The sequence below is a fragment of the Grampus griseus genome, assembly GCF_964374135.1.
Source record: "Grampus griseus genome assembly, chromosome: 3".
NCBI lineage: Eukaryota > Metazoa > Chordata > Mammalia > Artiodactyla > Delphinidae > Grampus > Grampus griseus.
In genome coordinates this window covers 115,936,938-115,960,641 of record NC_139019.1, presented here as the reverse complement: position 1 = coordinate 115,960,641, position 23,704 = coordinate 115,936,938, and the positions used below count along the sequence as shown (strand labels likewise).

The window sequence follows — 23,704 nt, the reverse complement described above, 5'->3', positions numbered from 1 at the left end:
GACTACATCAGAGGGCTATGGGATGCAAAATGCCCAGCTCAGCCTGCCCACGACAGTCACTTTTATTCTGAACAACTATGAGAGGTGAGGCCTACACAATTAACTGCAGGGCCCACTTGGTCCCTGGGGACATCCTGGAGGTAAGGAAATGCACTAAACAAATGCAAGAGTAGATGCTGTATGGACTCCCCCTAGAGGCCCCTGGGCTCTGGGCCGCTAGCTGCTGGCTCTTGGGTGCTTCACAAATATCACCTCCTCGTGTGTCCTCCAGCTCCAGTCCCAGCCACATGCACCAGATTCCCCTCCAAAATCTTGGCCTTCTCAGGCTCTGGCACCTGCACAGTTCCATTGGCTCCCTGCTCTCCCACCCATCCGGCCTCACCAGGCAGTGAAATAGTCTGGTGCCAAAGTCAGATGCATCAAGTGGTTATACCTCCCCGTGCCTCACCACAGCCCTCTGCGTGGCATATATGATCACACCTGTTTCCCAGATGAAGAAAATGAGGCTCTGAGCAGCTAAGGCACTTACTCAAGGCCACACAGCTTAGGGGAACCCAGACCCAAACATCTTGAAAGCCCATGTGCCTCACCTTGCTGGCCTCCTACAGGTCATATCCCTGACCTGTCCCAGGCCTGGCCACCTCCTGCCCCAGCCCCAGCCTATCCTCAGTAGACAAAGACTGTAACAGAGTCCACATTCCTCCGGACACTAGAACCTGGTCAGGCTGTTGTGGTCCAGGGCCCTGCAGGGGGTCCAGGAGGCAGTAGGGTTCCCTACATAACCCAGGGAGCCCCAGGGTATGGGGCCTCCTGCCTCAGCCCAGCTGGGTCATCCTAAGGATTGGGTGGGGTGGTGGGAGAAGTCCCCATATGCACATACAGGGTACCACAAATGTCTGAGGAAGGGGAAGGAGGCAGCACAATGATGCCAGGGAGGAAGGGGTTGGCCATGTTCTCTGGCCCTCTCTTTGGGGTACAGTCAACTTTAAGGCTCCTATCACACACATTTGGGAGGGGGCTGCCTGTGGAAGTGTTCATCCCTTGGGAAGAAGCCTAACTTTTATACACCCACTACATCCTGCTGGAGAATATAGCTGAATGCCTTGTCACACCCTCTGAGCCTCAGTTGCTTCATCTGTACAATGGGCCCAATAATGTCCCTTGAGCTCTATGGAAAAGACTTTGGGAATAGGTTTAGAGGTTTCCCTTGAGAAAAGGGATTCGGAAGAACTGGACAAAACACTCAGTAGTCTATGTTGGCTGGGGGCACTTGAGACACTGTGGCCAGTGTATAGTAGAAGCTTGACAATGGCCTGGTGAACACACAAACAAGTGGCTGAGTTCAGAGTTCAGAGTTCAGCTTATCAGGTCCAGGTGACACACCCTTCCCAGGTGTCCCCTCTGGGCCAGGACACTGGTCTGCCCAGCCAGGTCACCGGGATCTCCCTCCCCAGCCTGCCCGGGAAGCTGCACGTCCCAGGCGGGTCAGCACTGACGTCAGTAGGACCAGCTGGGCGTGGAGACTGCCACCTCTGGAACCACCAATTAATTAACTTTTTCAAATTAATTTCCCAAGGAAAATTCCATAATTACATCTGTCTCCATCAGCCTGAGCTGGGCAGGCGAGAAGACCCCGCAATGAGATAGAACATGACCATACTAGGGGGTGACCATACTAGCCCCAGGAAGAGGTCAGAGAGGCACTGGGGGTTGGGTTTCATCCTGGCAGGGTGAGTGCCTGGCCTCCTTATGGATGCTGAATGAGGGGAGGGGGCCGAGAAGCCAGAGCCCCCCAGCCAGGAGGTGGAAGGCTCAGGGACACCCATGCCTGCCCAGCTCATCCTGCTGCCCCCACCCCCCACCCTGTGCCCCCAAACCACAGTGGGTCTTGGCAGGGCCCAGTAGCAGCACCGGCACCGCAAGGCTGAGGAGGCCGCGACTGCGGCGTTCTAATTTCCCAAAGGGGTTGAGATTAATTAGCTCACACACAGGCGCAGAGAGGAGAGGAGAGTGGGAACAGGGGCGGGTAGCGTCAGGCGAGGAGCTGGCTGGCGCTGCCCCCACCCGCCCAACAGGCAGTCAGGTGGCCTTGACAGCCTGGGTGCTCTGAAGGTCAGTGGCCAAGCCGGCTGAGCCAGCAGACTGGCACTGTCTCCTTCCCAGAAGCCCTGAGACCAAGGTGGGGCGGTGGTGGTGCAGCAACCAAGAGGACAGCTGGTGGGTGTGGTAGGTCACCATGGATCGAGTCTGTGCCAGGTGCTCTGTCCACACCATCTTGTTTTATTCTCCCAGCAGCCCAAAGAGGTAGGCACCATGGCCTTCCCATTTCACAGATAAGAACACTGAGGCTCAGAGCTGAGTTCAAGTAAAGTCACCCAAGTTGTTGATGGTGAGACTAAAATCCAAGTTGGCCCATCTCTAGAGCCCACCTTGCTCCCCCTGGATCCCGTGCTGACATGAGGTCTGCAGGAGCCCTGAGCCTAGGGGACCTGGTGACCAGTTGCAGGTGCAGGGCCTGTGAGTGCGTCTGTCTTGACTGTGACTTACCTCCACCTCAGAGAATGTGCAGGGCAGACTCTCAAGTCATTTTACAGATGCAGAAACTGAGACCAGAAAGGGGAAGTAACTTGCCAAACAGCACAGGGCCCCAAACCCAGACTTTCTGCCCCTGTTTAAGGCCAGCAACAACTTCCAGAAATATAAACCCGACTCAGTGACCTTTAGTGAGCCCTGACCCAGGGCCACGCTGTGCCTGGTGCTCTCTTTAGCTAACCAGCACACTGATTGGGGCGGTGGGGGGCGTCACTGTGGCCCCTGTGTACCGAAGAGGAAGATAGCTCCAGCTCAAGGGCACTTTCTTAACTACTCCCTGCAGGGCTCCCCAGAGAGAGGAAAAGAGTCCCCAGGAAGGTGGGGGGTGGGGATGGGAGAGGTGTGTGACGCTGACCAGGCCCCTAAGCAGCTCTCACAAGACTAGCAACTGACCTTCCCAGAACTTGTCTGCAAGGAGATCCCTGCAACCCTAAGGAGCATCAATCTGCCCCCTGGGGAATGCCCTGACTCCTACCCCACTCCCAGTGAATCATGTCTGTAGAAGACAAGGGCAACAGGGCTCACCCTCCCCAGGCTTAAGGGGTCAGCAGTCCCAAGGTTCTTGGGTCCAAGCTAACAGAGGGCCCTAGGAGAGTCATGGGGCTGGGCATAGGTGGGGAAGGGGATGGCCCAACTAGGAACATTACTCATCATGTGGATTATGGGAGATGGGTAGGAGTCCCCCAGAGGCACAGGTTCAGGCCATGAAAGGGTCCAAGTGGGGGGTTTGGAGTCAGGGTTCCTCTCCCACTCTGCAGCCTCCAGCTAGGTGACCTCAGACCTTGATCTTGCTGAGCCCATTCCCTGATCTGTGAAATGCCCACCATGACAGCCCCACCCCCACCAGGGTCCTAGAGAGGCTATATGTGAGGTTCTCAGTGCGGGGCCAGCATGCACAGGCGCTCAATAAGTGAGAGCTGTGTTGTTATTTTTACTGTCAGCATCAGCCAACACGAGAATGAGTGTCAAGGACAGCTCAAGCCAGGAGTGCTGGGTAATTCAGGTTGCAGCCCCAGTTCTGCCACTGTTTGCCTTTGAGCCAATCCCTCATGCCTCAGTTTCCCCGGCCTGAAACAGAACATTCCCTGCCCTGTCCTCGTACCTGCAGGAACACGGGGAGGTGAGCACACGGTAGGGTTCTGAAGGCTACAACGAGGGCAGCACTCAGCTGTCCTTTTCTGGCCACAGGAATAACCCACCACTACTTCCTGTCAACCTTTCCTCCTACCTCCCTGGCCCCCCAGACCTGCCTGCTCTATATCAGCACTTCTTCAAACTCCCACAGTCCCAATAGCCCTTCCACAGGTGTATACTAAGCCCCTCCCCACCCTGCAAAGGCCACGTTTGCCACCTGGAAGTCCCTGCTTGAGTCTAACTTGTGGCCTTGCTACCTGTTGGGGGTTAGGGGATAGAAGAAGTCTTGGAACCATGGCTGGCTCTCTGTTTCCACCCATACTGTGAAGCCCCCAGAAATGTCCACCCAAGGACCCCGGGTTCCTCTGCCCCGGGTCCAATCTATTCCCAACCCTCCCCCTCTCTGTGGCCCCAAGCCCAGCCTCTCCACTCCCACACCCCAGCATTGGCATCTAAGAACAGTCCTAGAGAAGGATAAATCCAAGACATTCTAATCAAGGAGTCCTCATTGTGGGGTACTACTCCCAGAAAAATGCCAGCTTTGGTGGAGCAGACAGGTGGAGGGGAGGGCTGGACTCACCTGGAGATCCAACTGTTACACGGTGAGAACCACAGCCCACCACCTACTTCAGCTCTTGCAGTTTTAAGACACAGAGATAAGGGTCATACCCATTTTACAGGTGGCAAAAGTGAGGTCAGAGAGGTTGACACACTGGGCCATGATTTACACAGCAGGCAGTAATCAAGCTCCAAGTAACCAAGCCAGGTGTGGAGCCCAGGCCTGTCCAACTCCAGAGTCAATGGCTCAGGAGACAACCAGTCCTCCTGACTGGCCACTGCTGTTTGTTTTCTTCAGGATGCCTAGGCCCCTCTCTTCTCCCCGATCACTGTCCAGGCCTTTATGGTGGAGACCTATGTGGCCAGGAGATGGGAGCCAACATGGGCCCGAGTTCACCTGCCCCTTGACCTCTGCTAGGCTGTCTCAATCCTGTGGGCCCAGAATGATCTGCAGTCTGAGTGTTAGGTGACTGTGTCCAAAGCCCTCAATGACCATGAAGCCACCCCCATCAGACTCAACTCTCTCATCTGAAAAATGATGTACTTTTCAGTGTATGAAAAATGGGTATACCCCCAGTTCTGCTCACTCCAGGGAAGGCAGGCACCGGCCCCAACAGGCAGCAGAAACATAGAGGCTCCCTGAGGGCATCCCTCTAATGCAGCAGCCCAGCCCTTCCTTGTACTCAGGCCAACTCTGTATCCATTTTGCAGGCCAGGGACTAAGAACCAGGGGCTAACTCCGAATTCTAAGTCTCAGGGTGCTGGCTGCAGGGCAGGAGGGGATGACGAGGGGCTTGGGAACCAAGAGGACAGAGGAAAACGGGTGCCAGGGTGAGCAGGGAGTGTGAGCTGACAGACTCCTGAGGCACAGCCCCCTAGATCAAGGGAGTCTCATTCCTCCCCAGTCTCTGGCACCCCCAATCTCCCAAGGACCCAGCTCCCTGAGTGGGGGGAGCAGCTGGCCACTTGGCGCTCCCAGGAAAATCGATTCTCCATGGCTTTCCTTCTCCAGCCTTTCCTCTTCCTAGCTCCTCTGCATCCCTCCCCCATCGACCCTCAACAGGCTCTGCCTGGACCAGAGATCCCCATACTGGAGGGCAAGTGGGTTTAACACTTCCACACCTGAGACTTGGGCCTCCTCCCCCAGAGAGCCAGCCTGAGGGGTGGGAAAATGCCTCCCTTCCCGTGCCCACCTTGTAGAATTCAGCTGACTCTACATGGCCGAGGGCTGGGCCTCTTTTGTGTGTACAGGGGCCTTTGAGTGAATGGAGCCTCAACTACGCTGAGAGCGCACATGTGCGTGCCAGGCTTGGTGCCGTCAGCGCCCCTGGCCCAACTCTCCGCACCATCTGGGTGAGCTGTGGCCGGAGGACGATGGCCTGAGGCCGTGACAGGATGGAGCAGACACACAACTGCCTTATTGGAGCCGTGTCCCAGGGGCCCAGCACGCCCACGTGTGACTCTGTTTACCCATTCACCTCTGCGTGTGCCAGTGTGCGTGTGCGCCAGAGGCTGGGGCCATGAGTGTGACAGAGAGCGTGCTTCTGGAGTGTGCACAGTGAATGTGACTGGGCCGTGCCCGTGGGGGTCAGCCGTGTGTGCTGGGTCGTGTGGAACGACGTGTGCTGAGTGACCGTCTGTCCCAAGCGTGTGCCCCCGGGGGTGCCGTGTGGGGCGTGCGTGAGTACGCGCTGCCTGCCAGGCCGCAGGGCCTCGTGGGGCTGCTGGGGACCGGGTGACTCACGTCTCCTGAGCTCATCCTGCCGCCAGCCCGCCTAGCTCACCCTGCTCTGCTGGGCTCATGGCCGCCAGCGCAAAGGAGGGGGTGGGGGGAGGCTCGGGCAGACGCGGCAGGGAGGCCAGCTTGATAAATAACCTGCTGCTTCCCCAGGCCTCTGAGAAGGGGAGGCTGCATCATGGGGAGAAGGGGAGAAGCGGGGGGGAGGCAGCCCTGGCCCCCACAGCCCAGGCTACGGCTCCGGTTCCTGTTTCATCGAAACCTGAGCTGGGAAAAGCCTATCGGGTCATCTTGCTGTCCTGCCGGCCGCCAGGCCCAGGCAAGCTGCCCCTCAGGGGACAAGCCCGCAGCCTGGCCGCCCAGCCGGTGGGTGGGTGGGTGGGGGGAGGATATTTCTGTCCAGACTAAATGCAGCTCTAGGCCTCTGTCTGCCCCCCCCACCAACAGCTGCTCCCAGGGGCCCCCTGGCTCTGCAGGACTGACTAAATATAGCCCCCCACCCTAGCAACCCCCAATGTTCACCTCTTCCCATTGACCCCACCCTCATGAGGGTAGGGAGAAAGCCAGGGAGCCCACTGTGTGACCCTGGGCCAGTGTATGCCCCTCTCTGGGCTCTCAGCTAGGAAACATCAAGTATTACTCAGCTCTAGGCCCTGACCTGCCTGAAAGGAACTATCGGAGAGAAGACAAAGGTGACTAAATTGGGGTCTTTGTCCAGGGAGGTAGGGGCTGAGGTCCCCTCCTTCAAAATGACTCCAGCCTGCTTCAGCAAAAGAATGCCTGGGGGAGCCCTCCCCAGCACCCCAAGTACCTTTAGGCTTATAAACATGGCCCCCTTCACCCTGCCTATTCCTTGCCCAGGCTGGGCAATACCAGGCTCCTCCGACCTGCCTCAGCCGGACCCTGGCCAGGAAACAAGTCGTGCCAGGCTTGGGGTGGGGGGAGATGCAGGAGCGTGACAGCTGCTATTTCCTGCAGGCCACAGTTGGGCACAACCCGGATTCCTGCCTGGCTCCACACTCCACCAGACAGCCTCTCCCAGGCTCCGGCCCTCAACAGGGCACCCCTTCCCCAGTGTCAGCACTATCATCAGCCAGGGTCCCGGTCCCACTCCTCCCACTCTACTGATACAGGCAGGAAGAAGGTGCCGGATGCACCTTCTGGCCTGGGCTGGGGAGAATGGTGGTCTCTCCAGGGTTCAACAGGCGGGGGAAGCAGCCCCAGCTTCCCTCCTCCTGCCTGCCTGCCCACCCGGCTGCTTCCCCCAGCCCCACACGCACCAAATTCCCCACATGCCTGTCTGTCTCTGACAGCTCGCGCAAATACTTGGCTGCGCGGGCACCCGCTGTTCTGAGCCCGCTGCGCCTCCTCCCCTGCCTTCCCCCGGGGGCTCTGCAGACGCAGCCAGGGATGGGAGGGGGGCCAGAGCCAAGAAGCTTGGTGGGCAGTAGGGGGAGTGAAGGCGGGAGGAACCAGTCTCAATTCCGAAGCACCAGCCCCGGCCCCCAGGCCTGGGGGAACTGAGGGACTTGGGAGGCCACCATGAGCCAGCCCTGGTTGGGCGGCAGCTGCTGACGCCCCCGCTGCCCCCGGAACCTCCCAGGAGGACCTTCCGGAGGCCTCCCACTCGCCTCAGCCGATGAAACAGCATCTGCCGCTCCTGCGGTGGCAGCTCAGGACAGGGTGGAGGGCACCGTGAGGCCCCTGGGGAAGGCTTTGAAATCTGGACTATGGCCCGGTCCCTCCTGGCAGCCCGGCCCGCCACCACAGGCCCAGCCCCAGAGCGTGGGGGGCTGTGTTCCAGCCCTCCTGCAGTGTGAGGGGCACACCTGCCCAGCTGCCAGGCCTGGGACGTCTCCATCCGACTGGCTGGGGGCCTTGTTTGCCCCAACTATCCTCCTTCCTGCTTGCCTCACCTCCCTCCCAGGGGACCAGTGGAGGAAACACTTCCTGAGAACAGCTGGGATTTTCCGCTGGACATTGCACCTCGCTGGCCAGCCCCTTATCTCCCCCCACCGGCACCACCCTCATTCCTTCTCCCAGAGTCACCCCTTTAGCTAAATTATACTCCCACCCCGCAACCAAGGACACCCCTCCTCTCCCCACTACTTGCCTCAGGATCCCTAGTACCCAGCACATATCCAGGCACAGAGCAGACAATGAATGAATGACCTCATGGAATGACACGCTCCATTTTGCAGATGGGTATATCGAGGCCAGGAGAGAGCCCAGTGAGCTAGGTCTCCCATCCAGGGTTCTTCCTGAAGAAGACTCTGTCTGCAGGGCCCTTCTCTATCATTTCCCACCCACCACACTTTCTGCCCCAGGAGCCCATTCAGCCTCCCAGGCTACTGGAGGCATCAGGGCGACTCCAAGCAGAACTTCTTAGTGCTCTGGGTCCAAACGCCCAGCTGGCTATTCAGTACTACTCGCCCAACTCTCCCACAGCGTAAGGGTGGTCTTAAAAAGAATCCCAACTGTATTGTCCTTGTGACGCTAGACTGTGGGGTAAAGCCTCCTCTCCCCATTGCACAGATGGGGCTGCTGAGGCCCCCAGGGGAGGGGGAGCTGCAGGCGGCCGTGAATCAGAGGGGGAGCTGGGAAGCCGCCCGGCCCTGCCGGCTGTCGCTGGAAGCAACAGCCTGCATTTCCTCCTCACACTGGTGCCTCGGGGAAGCGTGGGCAGCGGGCAGGCAGGCACTGCCGTGAGGACCCCTCCTGTGCCTGCAGGCCAGCCGCATCCCCTTGCTGCCTGACTGGGCCCACACAGCCCACTCCCCAAGCCGGCTTCATCTACAAAGAGAGGTAGACCAGAGGCAGGACTGGGTTTCTGTCTAAGGTATGAACTCATGTCACTTGAGGGCACCACAGGGAAGCCCCTCCCCTCAGATCCTCAATGTTCCTAGCATCAAACAAGATTGAAACATGACCATTCACACATCCTTCCAGCAGTAAAGCCCATGGCTCTGTGATTCTAGAATCCCAACACGACAAGAATCCTGACAAGAATCCCTCAGCTCCAAGCATTCTATGATTCTAGACTCCTGTGCCTTAAAATTCTAGGCCACCAAGAATGGACGCTGCCTGGAAGAAAGGGGGCCAAGCCCACTCCTACCTGCTGCTATGTGCCCAGCTAACCAATTTCCTATCTAGCTTTGGGGGAGGCGAGTCTGGCAGGAGAGGGGCTGGGCTCTTCCATCAGGGTCAACAGGACCCGGACGTGAGGCTGCGGGGCGGGCGTGGGGGGTTATAAGCCTGGGGATACAGCTGGTCTAGTCCTGGAGGACAGGCCACCGCCTCGTGGCACACACAGCCACTGACGCTGCAGCTGTCAGGAAGCCCAGCCCGCGCCAGAGCAAAAGTGGGTGGGTAGGAGTTTGTGAGCCTGCACCCTTACCCTGTAGCTCAGAGGGAGGACGGGCGTCAGGTCAGGGCTGGTCTCCCTGCTTCTCAGGTTCCAAGCCAAGCTCCACGCTTCATCTTCCTGTCTTCACCACCCACTGCTTCCTCCTTCCCACCACAGTCCCCTCACCTCTCAGGCTCCCAGACCAGCTGGCAGCCATCCAGGGCAAGGTTCCCAAGCCCATTTGATTGATGGAATAACTGAGGTCCAGGGAGAAGACATGACCTGCCCCAAGGGCTCAGCCTCAGCAGCCTACTGGTCTCTGGCTGCATCTCTCAGCCCTGCCCCCCAAGCTCACTTTCCAGAATCCTCTACAGGGCCAGTGGGTCTCCACAGCCAATCTGTGGATCTCTCTGATCACCAGCATAAGCACATCCCCCATTCTGGTGTCCCTTGAGAACACTCAATTCCACAGCCAATCACCTGGTCATTCATTAATTCATTCTTTCATTCACCCAACTAGCCAATCAGCCCATCTTCCCACCAGATGCCAGGCCCCTTGCCAGGAGTCTGGGGGCCTCGAGAAGGAAAGAGAGCACGGCCTGTATTCAGCAGGCATTTACAGAGTGCCTGCTGTGACCAGGCAGTGTGGACCACCACACTGGACCATAGAGAACAACCCTGGCTGTCCTCTTGGTGTTTATAGCCAGTCAAGGGCTCAGCCAGGACCCAATCCCACTCGTCAGTGGCAAGTTCTGAGGCAAGTCACAAACTGTCCAGCCTCAGTTTCCTCATTTGTATATGGGAATGCTAACAGCACCCAAATCACTGGCCTACTGTGAGCATTAAAGGAAGTGAAGGCTAGAAAGCTGCTCACACAGTGCCTGCCCACAGGAAGGGCTTAGGATGGGTTAGCCATTGTCATCACCATTGTTATGACCTATTATGATCATTACAGTAATAACTGGGGGACAGCAGTTGATTAGAGCAGCAGCTAAAGCTCTTCAAACACTTAGCTGGTGCCAGGCACTGGGGGTACAGGAAGCAATCACTGCCACATCCCATTGCAAGGCTGGCAAGGAGCGGGCTCAGTAAATCCCATAAGCATCTGATGAATGAGGGACTCAATGACAAGAGGCATGGCCCTGCCTCCAAGGAAGGTACACTCCATCATGTGTTCATGTGTGCTGCACATGTATGTGCAAGAACTTAATCATGCATATGAACGCGTCTATGTGGGAAACCTGGGAGGTCCAGCAGGTTATGTGGGAAGCGGGGTAGCAGTGAACAGAACGCAGTTGCTGACGCCGGCTCAGGCCCCCCACCCTACCCTACCCAACCCCTGCCAGTGATCATAGCAGAGCCGAGGGGATCATGGCAAAAGCAAGGACCAGGCCCGGTAGGGAGAGGCCCGGAAAGATGCTTTGCATAGTTCTGACCACCAGATTACAGGCCTAGGCTAGGCCCCTAGGTGGAGGTGTGGAGGCTGCCAGGTGCTGTCCCACACGAATCAGGCCCCAGCGCCCGCACTTCATGCCTGTCCTGGCAGGGCACATGAGGGTTCCTGCTGGCAGACGGGGCAAGTCCGAGGAGGTCAAGGGAGGTCATGGGGAAGAGAGGGAACAGCGGGCCCAAGGGCCATGTGGGGTCTGCTGGACAGGGGAGGGTGGGTACAGGGCTCCCCCGGGGCCACCGGGCAGGCCTGGCTCTGCCCTGCTGGGGCCAGCAGCTGGAGGGAAGTAAATATAGCGCGGGGCGTCCCGGCCACATTCCTGGGAGGCCAGTACGGCCCGCCTGCCCGCTGCTCTAGGCAGAGCGCAGCAGCCAGGGCCCAGAACTGCCACTGCCCTCTTCCCAAACAAACAGAAAAATAAATAAAACCAGCTCTCATGGCCAGCACAGCTGGGGGGAGGGGGCAGGAAGGGGTGGACCCAGGAGGGGGGGCAGACAGGCGCACCAGTTGCTGCGGTTTCTGTTCTGCTGGGAAGGAGAAGGCCAACAAAAGAGGAAAATGGAGGGAAAGGGCAGGGAGATAGTCAGAGACGGGAGAGGAGGGGAGAGAATGCGCAGGAGAGATGGAGGGTGTGACAGGCAGAGGTGCCAGGGAGGCAGGTCAGGAGGGACAGGGATGATGTCAGGGCTGGTTGGGGGAAGGCAGAGGCAGCCTTAGGGTCAGTAATTCAGCAATCCAGCGACACGGATGCCCCTGGGTGGGGGGCAGCAGGCAGACAAAGGGGGCCTGTGCGCTGGGGCAGGGGGCCGGCTCCAAAGGCCATGAAATATTAAAGACCCTAGGCCAATGAGTGACAGAGGTCATAGAAATAAGGAGACTAGCAGGGAGATACAGGGACCCTGAAGCAGACCCCCTCCCAAACCCGTGTCTGTCGCCCTCCATCACCTCCTGAGCAGAGCAAGTCTCCCCCAGCTCTCCTCCTGCTGTGGCTGCTTTCTGTCTTTCCATCCAGACGGAGGACAGGCAGAGGGTGGGAGGGGCCGTAGGGATTAGTGATGGCAGGGGACCTTTGCGGTTCCCTCTTCCCTCTGGCTGATCTGCACGCAGCCGGCCTTCCAGAGCTGCCAGCCACCCTAGTAAGAGGGCCAGGAGGCCTGTCAGCACAGCCGCTGCCACAGGCGCCTCCTGGGGAAGAAGGGGGTAGACATCCAGCTTCCCCTTTACAGAAAAAAAATCAGCCAAGCCACCACTTTCCACAGAGACAAGCAGGAGGGAAGGCCATGCCTCACAGCTCAGCTGAGCCAGCGAGTAAACGGGCAAGCAAGCCAGCAGGTAGCCTTCCTACCCACCCAGGTCCCATTATCAGCCTCATGACCTTGGCCAGTCCCCTTGTCCCTGAGCCTGTGTCTTCACCAGCCCCACCCCACCCAGGCTTGGTGTGAGGAAAGAAATAAGAGAACAAGTAATACTTTGAAAACCTGCAGGGGCAGCTGGGGCCAAGCAACTGCATGCAGATAATCCTGTGAGGTCAGACCCATTATCGGTCCCATTTTACAGATGGGGAAGAGAAATCCAGAGAGGCAAAGTGATGTACCCAAGGTCATACACCTGGTAATTAGCAGAATGGAGACAGAAATGCTAACCATGAGCCACGTGTTCTGTCTTCCTTTTCACTGGGGGATATGAAGTCCTCATCACCATAAAAGCCAACTTTTATTGAATGCTGACTGTGGGTTAGCCACTGGTGCTGGGCACTGCACAGCCATCCCTGTGTTAATCTGAAAAAAGCCTTGTGAGGCAGGCACTCTTATTATCCCGTTTCAGGGATAAGGAAACTGAGGATCATAGAAAGAACACATACGGACCAAAGGTCATATATCCAGCGAGGCAGTGACATGGCCAGGATTTGGAGTCAGGTCTGACTCCTGAGTCAGTGGTCAAATACACTTGCCCAGGCAAGGTCAAGGCAGGAGGTTAGGAGGACCCAGTAGAGGGGAGCCCAGTGATCCTATTGGTGCCTGGAACAGCCAACAGGAAAAGGTCAAAAACAAGGTCACAACTGCTATGCCAGGGGTCGTCAGCAACTGCTCTGGGAACAGGAGATGGGCAGAGCCTGTGGGGACCCACAGTGAGGGCACTGCCTAGGGGCCTGGCCAGAGTGATCTGCCTGGTCTGGGTCTGCCTACCCAGAGCTCATGTACCAGATTACACAAGCCCCTTCCCCTAGCATGGGGATACTGAGGCTGGTCCAAAAAGCCCTGTCCTGTTGGCCCCCAGGGCTGCAACAAGCACCCCAGGGCCAGTGTGCCAGGAACTAATCACCCCCACCTCCAGAGCCCTCAGTGCTGGCAGAAGAGGGGGCAAGATCCCCTCCCTCCCTCCCAGGCCCTGTGAGCCCAGAGGGAGGCCAGCATCAGAGGCAGGAAATGAAGAAGAATTTGCGATCTAATTGAGCTGGCGGGGGATTAGGCGGCAGAATGCAATTACAGGGGCTGGAGCAGGGCCAGGGGCACTGACACCCCGAGATGTGGCCTGGCCCAGGTGACTGGGCCTAGCCAGTCTCTGGCCAGAGACACCCTATGGGGGGTGGGTGGGCAGGGAGGGGGAGACAGGTGGGCAAAGATTGGGGCCAGACCGCTCTTCAGCACACACAGGACTACAGGGTTCCAGCTCCATGAAACACCCAGAAACAAGAAGTTTTCCTGAGAATTCTCCCCCAGGGAACAGTCCTGTGGACTCTCCCATGGGGAGCAGAAAGATAGGAACACTCGCTCTCACAGGCTCCACTCATGCATGTACACACACGTGTTCATGCTCCCAGGAAAGCCCTGCAGATCCATGTTCACTTGCAGGGGGACAGACTCCCAACCTGCAGACACACAGCAATGGTCCTTTGCTGCCAATGGCTCCACCAAAGGGGGGAAAAACACAAAACAAAACAGAAAAATAAACCCATGACCTTAAAATCCTTTTATTCCCATAATCACAGGCTGCCATCGCCGTGGATACGTGCTGTCACCCCGGCCCCAGCCTGTCTCCCTCCATGGCTTCCAAAACTCCCAGCAGGCAGGCAGATGGGGAGGCTGCCCAGTTACTGCCAGGGAGGGCAGGGGAGGGGAAAGACTGGGTGGGAGAGGTTCAACATTACATACACTCACACACTCAGGGCCTCAATCAGGGAGGGAGAGACAGAAAGAGAAAGGAACATAGACACCAGCCACCAAAGACAGACATAGACCATTGTCAGCACAGCTCAGATATGCCACTCCCAGAGTCACACACACTTTCTCAATTCAGATACACCACTCAGGGAGCGAGACACTCCGCTATTTACAAGCATATATAAAACACACAGATATACACAAATTATGAACACACCCTCTCCAAAATTCTAAGCACACAGAACTCAGAATATACACATTCCTAGATTTACAGGGACAAATCCAACTTTCAGATACAGGCTCTCAGGTTCACAAACACACAGGTATATGCGATGCATACACAAACAACTACTAGATCCATAGACACATGTCCTGATTCACAAATATACACATGCTCAGACTCCTACATCCCAAGACAGACAGACACGCATTCAACACACAGAGTCACAGATAAACACGTCTTGAGTCATTAGCACACACACCACCCAGATTCCCACATCTCATACCAACAGACTAGACCCACACAGCCTCATCCAGCAGCTGACACTGCCTTTGACTTTAGGGGGCAGGTGGAATGGTTGGAGATTCCTGGGTCTTTGAGGGGGCAGTCCTTTCTTATTGCCCGCAGCCTGGGAGGTGGGCTCAGAGTTGGGGGGAATAAAAGGGGAAGTAAGAGAAAGCAAAAAAAACTTGAGTGGGATATTCTTGTTGGGCAGTAGTGCGTGAGTAACTGGGGAGGCTTTTTGTGGTCTGGTGAGTTCCAGCTATGAGCGAGAGTTTAACTATTAATACACTTAATCAAGGGCACTTCACACACACGCACACCCATACAACCACACACACAGGCTACGACGGGACCAGGTGGTGGGGGGTAAGAGAGGTAGAGCCCCAGGAAAAAAATGGGAAAGCCCCATTCAGGGCCCCAGGGGGTAGGGAAAGAGGGTGGAGTTTCTACCCTGGGCCTGCCTCCAGAGCAGGGGCAGAGTCAGTGATTCATTTCTGCACTCCCAGAAGGGTGGGGCTTGACACACAGTAGGTGCTCAAAAAATACACACTGGACCAATGAATGAATAAGTAAATTATATATAAAGAGTGGGCAATAATAATAACAGTAATAATAAGTGAGCCCCACCCCATCCTTGGTCAATTAAGGCATGCTTCAGAACACCGTGCTTGGGGAGCTAGTTCTGACTTCATGGTCACCCGACCAGAGGCTCTAAGAAAGTAGGCCTGGGTCTGGCTCATCAGTATCCCACCATTCCTCCACCCTATCAGGCATCCTGGAAAGTCAGCTGACCTCAGCCCAGCCTACACCCCTCCCTCCCAGAGAGACCCCCATCTCCATTCCACTCTCCCATGAATAACTAGATGAGGTCCTAAAGAAGGTGGGGTATTTAATTCCCAGAGACTTGATCCTTTATCCAGATGCAACCCTGCCCCCCACACTCCCATAAGCCTGAGCTTCACATCTGCCAAATGGGTAGAAGGTAGGCAAGAAGCTGGAAAGAGGCAGCAAGAGTTGGGGGCCGCAGTAGGAACCCATAGAACACAGGTTTGAGCTGGCCTGGGCCCTGGATGCAGAATCCTCCCCTCCCCTTCCCTTCCCCCACCCAGCCCAGCCCTGCCGGGTGGACATTCCAGGCCTCACGTGATAAAGACGAGGCCGCTGGCCCACGGGTAAGTCAACAGGCTCTGTCGGGGGAGAGATAGGAGGCCCTGGCCAGGGTCACCTGCTGAGCCGGGAAAACAGCCTGGCCCAAATACACACATAAATAAGGCGCCAACGGACAGCCAGTCAGCCAAGGGTCTGTCTTCTGCAGAGGAACCTCTGCCCCCACCTTGGAAAGGGAGGTGGCATGGGAGAGGGAGGTGCAAAGCTAGCTCTTGCTTCCCTGGGAGAGCCCCCAGGTCCTGCCAGGATTGGAGGTGGGCATGTGGGAGCGGTGGGCTTCTACCGAGACCCCCAGGGCTGACTGAAAACTCAGAGGCCAACCTCCCTCAGCTGTTCCCACCCCTTCCCAGGGCAAAAATCACCCCCTCTCCCTCCTCCCCAAGGAGAGAGGACAATTTCCGTTCTGGGAAGGGGGTGACAGCTGCAGAGCGGGCCACTACCCGCTCACCCCGCCCCAAGCTCTTGCTTGAGTCTCATCCAGAGAAACTGCTAAATCAACACTACGCAGTAGTAGGTAGCGCTGGCCTCAGTCTCCCCGCATCGCTCTCAAAAAGGGGTTTGGGAGGAGGCTTCGGGTTCCTGGGTTTCCTAAGACGGTTGGCACCTAGGGTACGAGGGTCTTTCGGGAGGGGGATCAGGGCAAGTTTAGGCCAGCACGCCCCCTAAAAACATCTAATTTAAATGCTCTCAGTTACATGGACAGCCATCCCCCGGCCCCCCCGCCTCCCGCCCCCGCGGGCCGGGGCAGCTGAGGTGGCGCCGGGCGTTCAAATAGCGCTCCAAACAAGTCCGCAGCGACCGCGCACGCAGCCCCCGCCAGGCGGCCCCAGCGGAAAACTTGAAAGGGACTCTGTTTGCCGGCCGCCCTGGGGCGGCTCCGGCGGGGGCGAGGGCCGAACCAACGTACACGCCCCCTCCTCAGCGCTTCCTGCGCAAACGCGGAGAGGCGGGGGGGCCGGGCCCACCACAAAACCTAGGACTCCGAACAGCGCCCGCGGCGCAGGCTAAGGCGGAGGTCAAGAGGCTGGCTCGCCAGAACCCCCCCCCTCAGCCCCTTCTATCCGAAGACGCGACTCTCAGACCACCCAGGGTCCAGGGGGCAAAGTAGGGCGCGGCTGCCAACCCTTCAGACCCCCGTCGCAGGATACAAGAGGAGGGAGCAAGTCTTCCCGGATGAGTGCCTACAGAACCCCCCAAATCTGCAAGGTTCCTCCTTGCAGCCCGTGTCACCAGCCCAACTCCGCGCACCCCTTCCGATTCCTGAAGGGGGGGGAGACCAAAAAGCGATCTTGCTCCCTCATTGGGTGCTTCAGCTCTTCTGACAGGTCCCGGAGGCGGCCCCCCATTTAAAAACTGGGGTCACTCACTTTCTGTTGATCCTACAAATAAACAAAGCCAGGCGCACCCCGCGCTCCCCGCCGGAAAGCAGCCCATTACGGGCGAGGACAACTTCCCCCAGCAAGAAAATTAACACATTCTTCTCGCGGCGGTTCGGCCCCCCGCTCTGGGGAAGAAGAGAGGAGGGGGCTCGGGGCCAAACTTCACGGGTAAATTTGGGGCCAGAGCAACGAAGCAGGCGCCTGGGACACCCGCCTCCCACAGCTCCGCAGCTAGAGGAACACCCCCATTCTCCCTCCCTGGCTTTGCATGCTGCTTGGCCACGCGGGGCTCAGGAGACAGCCTGAAAGACTCCCTAAGGCTAGGGAGGAAGGGAGAAAGAGGCCGCGGAGAGCAGTGGTGGTCGGGGGTGATACTTTGACGGAAAAAAAAAAAAAGGTCAAACTTGGTCAGCCCGCCAGGCACCCCGCGGGCAACGGGGGCGAGGAGCCTCAGGGGAAATGTAGAAGTGGCCACCGCCCCCTCCAAGTGGAGGGGGAGACTCAGCCACGCGTCGTCCTGGGCGTTAGAGCAGTAATGCCCCCAAAACACAGGGCTGCGAATGGGGTCTGTTGGGGGGAGTGCGCGCCGGAGATCTCCAATCAGCCGCCCCCGCAGGCGGAGCGCCCGCCCAACACCGAGAGGTGAGGACACGGGCTCCCGCCGCCCCTGTGCCCTCAAGCGCGAGTACTTGGGGAGGGGACCGTACCCCTCAGGGAGAGCCCCGACCCCAATCCATGGCGCCCAAGCCGCCGTCCCCGACCCTAAAACCCCTCTTTTTGTCTGAACTCAGTGATCTGCGACCGAGCTGACTGCGGCTTGGGGAGGCTTGAGTATAGAAGAGGCCATCGAGCAATCACCGGAGCTAGGGATCCCAGCCTCCGGGGCTCCGAGGCTCAGACTACGGGCGCCCCCCGCCACACCCAAACACGGACCCCTCTTTTCCCGTCCCTGGCTCTCCGCACCTGAACTTCGGGGAAGCCCGCGCCGCCAAACTTTCCGCAGACTTGCAGCGAACTCCGGCCCCGGCCGCGCACCGGGCCCCGGGGGAGGAGAGGGAGGTAGGCGGGGAAGGGGAGGGGGCCGGCCTCCGGGGGGGGTCGGGGGAGGGCCGTGGCCCGACACCTACCGGCTCTCAGAGTCGTCCAAGCCGCCACTGCCGCCGCCGCCGCGAGGCCGAGGGGGAGGGGAGGGGCGGGGAGCTGCGCTCCGCTCTGGGCACCGCCGCCGCGGTGCGCTCCGCTCCAGCCGCGCCGCCCGCCGTGCCCGGGTCCGGAGCCGGAGTCACGCCGCCGCGGCTGGTCGGAGGCGGGGAGGGGGGGGAGCCTGCAGCACCTGCCCCTCCTCCCCCTCCCCGCGGCCCAAATTAAAAAACAACAAAAAGCAACTAATCACCCCCAAGCGTAGCGCTGAGCGGCTGGCGGAGGGCGCAGCGTGAGGCGCCCGGACTCAGCAGGCAACGCGCATGGCTGGGCGCTGGGCTGGGCAGGGCAGGGACGCGGGGCCCGGCTTCGGGGAACAAGGTTCGGCCGCTCTTCTCTCTCGGCTCGGGCGCCTGCTCTCGCCGCCGCCACCGCCTCTGCTGCCGCCTCTACATCCCCGCTCAGGCTCCGCCGCCTCTGCCACCGCCGCCGCCGCCGCGCGCCCGCCCGGGCAGGAGCTCTGAACGCTGCCCGGGGGCTGCCGGCAAAACCCGGACCGGACTCAACGCTCCCTCCTCCTTCCTCCCCCCCCCCCCCCCCGCCAACCTCGGCTCCCCTCCCTCCTCCCTCCGCCTCCCTCCCGACGCAGCTCTGGCCACTTGGACGCCGCAGGCTCTGAGGCCGGAGCCGCAGTCACTGCGCCTCAAGCTCCCCGCGCTCTGACGAGGTCGGCCCAGGCTGAGCTCCCCAGCGCGCCCCGTCTTCACCTCTTTTTCTGCAACTTTACAAAAAATAAGAGGACCTCTCCCGTTCTGTGAGGAGTGCATGGGCTTGGAGACGCACCTTATGGGGAAATCCGCCATCTCTCTGCCCCCTCTCTCCAGCCGGCCGCGAAGCTACAAGGACCAGTAGGAAGGGTTTGGCCGCGCCCCTCAGCTCAGGTGCGCGTAGGGCCGAGAACTCACAGCCGAGCACTCTTGGAGCTAGACGCGTGTTCAAAGATTGCACCCTTCCCAGAGTGCATTCCCGTACTCGGTGGGCTCTAGTTACCCGGGAGAAAGGGGGTGGAGGTTCCTGTTCCCATTACACAGATGAGGAAACTGATCCAAGAAAGGACATTTTGTTACCTACGCTGGCCCCAACGGAAACCCTGAGTCCTGGAGCTAAAGCGACTACATTGTGGTGCCCTGAGACCGTGGCCTGTGAACTCTGAGCCCGAAACAGTGCCTAGCACAGAGAAACGCTCAATAGACACTGGTTGAAAGAGAGAACAAAAGCCCAGCGGGTACAGATTTGGGCCCGCATATCCTCGCCGTCATTCAGTGCCCCCTCCATCTGCCCAGCTTGGGCTAATCCTAAAGCTGCAGATGTCGTCTTCTCACCACTTCAGGGACCCACAGAGCGAGCCCCAGGCTCACTCGTATAATCCCAAAGTGGAAAGTTTCTTCAATTCTGTGGAATTCATGGGGGTGGATTTGTGCTGCCTCCGCGAGACAGAGAAAACACAGCCCCCAGACCAGAGACCCTAATAGGAAAGGGGCAGGACGGTTTGCGAAGTCTGCCTAGGGTTAAACATTACAGCCTGAGAACGATTGGGACCCAGATAACAGGGAGTTAACTGCGGCGACCTGGTGCCTCCAGCCACTGGAGCAGTCTCAGTGGAAGAAGCAAAACTAGCTCCCACCTCTCTGTTTCCTCCTCTGTGCCGTCTGCCTCGGTGTTGGAGGGCCTGGGGCCTAGGTCTCATGGGAGCAGCCGCTGGTGCCCACCCTCCAAGCCTTCTAAATTTGGCTTTGGGACTTTGACCCTGCCAGGGGATAGGGGTGTGAGGGAGGTGTCAGAGGGCAGAGTTCATCTGGAATGTGTTGTCTCTCTACCTGTCCTGACCTCCCAGGCCACAGGGAATGACGCTCTCTTGAACAGCCCCTCCCTTCCACAAAAGCTGAGAAGTGTCCTCCTTTAACTGTGTGTCAACGAATGGCTCCCTAGCCTGTCCAGCAAGCTTCCTCAAAGCCACACCAAACGTACCATGTGAGTAAAGCAAGGTACTTGCTCTGAGAACACAGTTTTAAGACAAACGAACACCTCCAGATTATCCCCCCTAAACTGCTTAAATTAAAGATAGACATTCTGGGCCCCACCCTGACTGTCAGGTACAGTATGGTGTTAGGCACTGACCATACAAGGCGAAAAGAAGCAGGGTCCCAGGCCTAGATGCTCAAGGATCTGCAAACACTTAGCCCACCACTGTCTACCTTTTCTGGGGAAGCTGAGGCCCAAACTGTGAGGTGGGACCTGTTGCCCAGGAGTCAGCAGCAGGCCTCAGAGGATTAGGACCCAAGAAATGAAACTCAGTCCTCAGGGCTTCTGAAGCCTAGGGTGAGTGCAGAATCAGGCCCTGCATACCTGAAAAAAGCTTCATGCTGAAATCCATGGGGGGTGGGGGTGATAGTAGCTCCACCTTAGGGAATTACTATTAATTACCCACTTTTTTCCCCAAGACCTCTGTCCCCTCCCCATCTCAGGAGGGCAAAGCCCAGGGGGCTGCAGGCTGCAATGGAGATGAGTCAGGTGATACCAATGGTGACTTTCTCAGGGAACGGGTGTTGGTATATGCCTGGCCTAGTTTAGAGAGTGGATCTTGGAGTCTTCCCCTTTTCCTGGAAATTAAGAAGTGGAGGGAGACCCAGATCCTCACTTATCCACCCCAGGTAGGAACCAGAGAGGAGAGTGGCAGAACTGTCCACATGGAAAATGCAACATGAACAGGAAATGCCACGTGCAAACCATCCACATAGAACTCTCTACCATAACAAGTAAGACAAGGGGGAGACACCCAGGAAGGATTGGGCGGGAGGTCTCTGGCCTTGGGAGAGACTATCCCCACCCCAGGCCCCTTCCACAAGAAGAAGTAAAGGGATCCTGGTTCACAGTCCCTCCAAAAAGGAGTATTGGAGTTTCATATTGCTATTCAATCAATCAGCTTAGAGTCAGGAAGCAAATTCCATAAGTCTCCAGTACCTGTCGGGGAGAGAAGGGCCCTGCACCCACCTACCCTGTCTTCCGGGTAGGAATGTGTCAGTCCAGTACCCTGGATCCTGCTCTCCTGGTCCTGGTTATAATATCCATAGCTGGCATTTACAAAGCCCTTACCCTGAGCAGGGCATTAAGCTAAATAGTTAAGGTAACTTATCTCATTTAATCTTTACATCAGCCCCAGTAGTAGTATTGTCCCCATTTTTCAGATGAGGAAACTGACATGAGACTGGCACCAAAGTTGTTTTCCTAACTTCAGAGATTTGCTGTCCTAGTGAGGCTTCTCACACACAGATCTGCCTGGGGTTCACCTGTTCCTCATCCTGTAGTGACTAATCAGAGCCCATAGGGCTCAGCTCAAGCCCCTTCCCCAACTTGGCCTGGCTTCCCTAACTGGTCTGTTCTTCCCTGCAATCCCTGAGCCCTGCTGACCAACACCACTCAACACTGGTGGTTCCCTCAGACACCCCAAAACTTCCCTTCAAGTATCTGTGGCTTTGCATGCACTGTTCCCTCTGCCCAGAAGGGCCTTAATCAAGCTCACCTCCTGAAGTCCTCACTGAAGCCCAAGAGCATGTATCACTCCACTGGGAACCTTCTTTGACTTCTACTCCCCACCTCAGTTTGGCTTATATCTACAGAGCCAGCACTAGCCTTTGTGCAAATTAGAAAAAGCTACCACTTTTTGGCAGATATAGGTACCCCCATGTGGCAGCAGGTCATACACTGTCTTCCAGTCTTCCTAGACCCCTTGGCCAGGTGTCTTTTTTGCAGTGCATGCACTGAACAATTGTACTCTGCGGCCTGGCTTTGGGGGCCCTCATCTGTCCCCTCCTATGGCCACAGTGACCACACTGCACAGAAATAGCTTTTATTTGCTCATTGTCTCCCTGTCCCCTCACTACTACCACCCACGAAAATTTGTTGAGGGTAAGGGAGAGTCTCCTACCTGCTCTGGGCCTGAAGCCTGGCACTAAGTACGTACCAGTAGTAAGGATTGTAGCCAACAGTTTTCTGAGCACTTACTATGTGTCTGGCACCACACTAATTGCTTTCTGTGAATATGCTTATTTAATCCTGGTATTCAAGACAACTGCTTAATGTTACAAAGTAGCAAAACCAAGATTTAAACCCATGCCTTGTGTGGGGGATCTACCTTTTCCATGACTACCATCTATCAGCTAATGTCAGTCATTGATTAAACATCCAGTGACTGGGAACGGCTGCATGGAGAGGAGTGTGGGAGTTAGTCTCCAATAAAGATGGCCAACCCAGAGCTTGGCCTATGCCTCTCCTGAGGCCCCAGTTCCCGCATCTGTATCACAGAAAATGAGAGCCAGGGCATTTGGAGCCCTGCCTCAGGGCAGGGTGCAGGATAATGCTCAGTGGGGTCACACTGGACTGTGACCTTGGCCAAAATTCCAGAGCAGGGCTGGGGGTGCAAACATGGGCAGGGGAAGAGGGAAGCTTGACTGCCTAGACATGGGCCCACGCCTCTGGGGTCTAAGCCCTCACATACCACTGGCCCTTCGGCCCCACCCCTGCCCCCATGACCTCCGAAGGGACAAGAGAACCGTGAAACTAGAAGGAAATTTCAGAAAAGCTAGATCTGTTTCTTAGGAGGCCAAGGTCCAGCCATCCCTAAGAAGTCAGTTTGGTGGCCCAGCCTGGCCCTGAGCTGTGTAAACAGTGGGGAAGGGAGGCGGGCAGAAGGGGGACTCCAGTCCCAGAATAAAATGACTCTGGGGTGAGGCTGGGAGGGAGCAGAGACCAGGCCAACACATACACTCACACTTTGTATTTCCGCTTGCACCCCAGCACACAGCTACACATGTGCTAGACCACCAGAAGTAGCCCCATGCTCTGCCAGGCCCAGGGAACTCAGCCCTTATGTGGTAAGGGAAGGGGAGTGGGGACAGTTGGGGGCGTCATGCTCCTGACAGTAACTCTTTTTTTCTTAAGATCTTCCTTCTTTCCTCCCTCTCTCCCTCCCTCCCTCCCTCCCTCTCTCCCTGGCTGTGTTGGGTCTTCATTGCTGCACTCAGGCTTTGGGCTTTCTGTTGCAGGGAGCGGGGGCTACTCTTCGTTGCGGCGCGCGGGCTTCTCATTGCAGTGGCTTCTCTTGTTGCAGAGCACGGGCTCTAGGCACGCAGGCTCAGTAGTTGTGATGCACATACTTAGTTGCTCCGTGGCACGTGGGATCTTCCAGGACCAGGTATCAAACCCATGTCTCCTGCGTTGGCAGGCGGATTCTTAACCACTGCGCCACCAGGAAGTCCCCTGACAGTAACTCTTGACTTCACTAGGCACAGTCATGGTTCAACTGTCTCTCCAACAGGAAGTGGGACTGTGTGCTCCCAGAGGCCAAAGCTGTGGCTCCATGGCCTCAGGGTCAAGAAGAGGGAGGGGCCGCAAGGTAACAGAAAGGGGCCTTGGGGGAGGGGAGGACACAGCGTCCCAAACCTGGAGGCCACAGACCAGGCCCAAAGAGGGGGGGC

General features: G+C 57.5%; 1 protein-coding gene across 2 annotated transcripts in view; it reads right to left on the bottom strand.

Moving 5' to 3' along the window:
* Positions 1-18,637, bottom strand: part of CXXC5 (CXXC finger protein 5) — a 34,180-nt gene extending 15,543 nt beyond the window's left edge. The window contains exon 1 of one of the 2 annotated variants that reach the window (XM_082650929.1): positions 18,158-18,637. The gene's annotated coding sequence lies outside the window, so the exon portion shown is untranslated. Of the gene's footprint in view, positions 1-17,993; positions 18,065-18,157 lie in introns of those variants that run through there. The other variant, XM_082650930.1, reaches the window with a different exon arrangement.
* Positions 18,638-23,704: the final 5,067 nt, after the last annotated feature.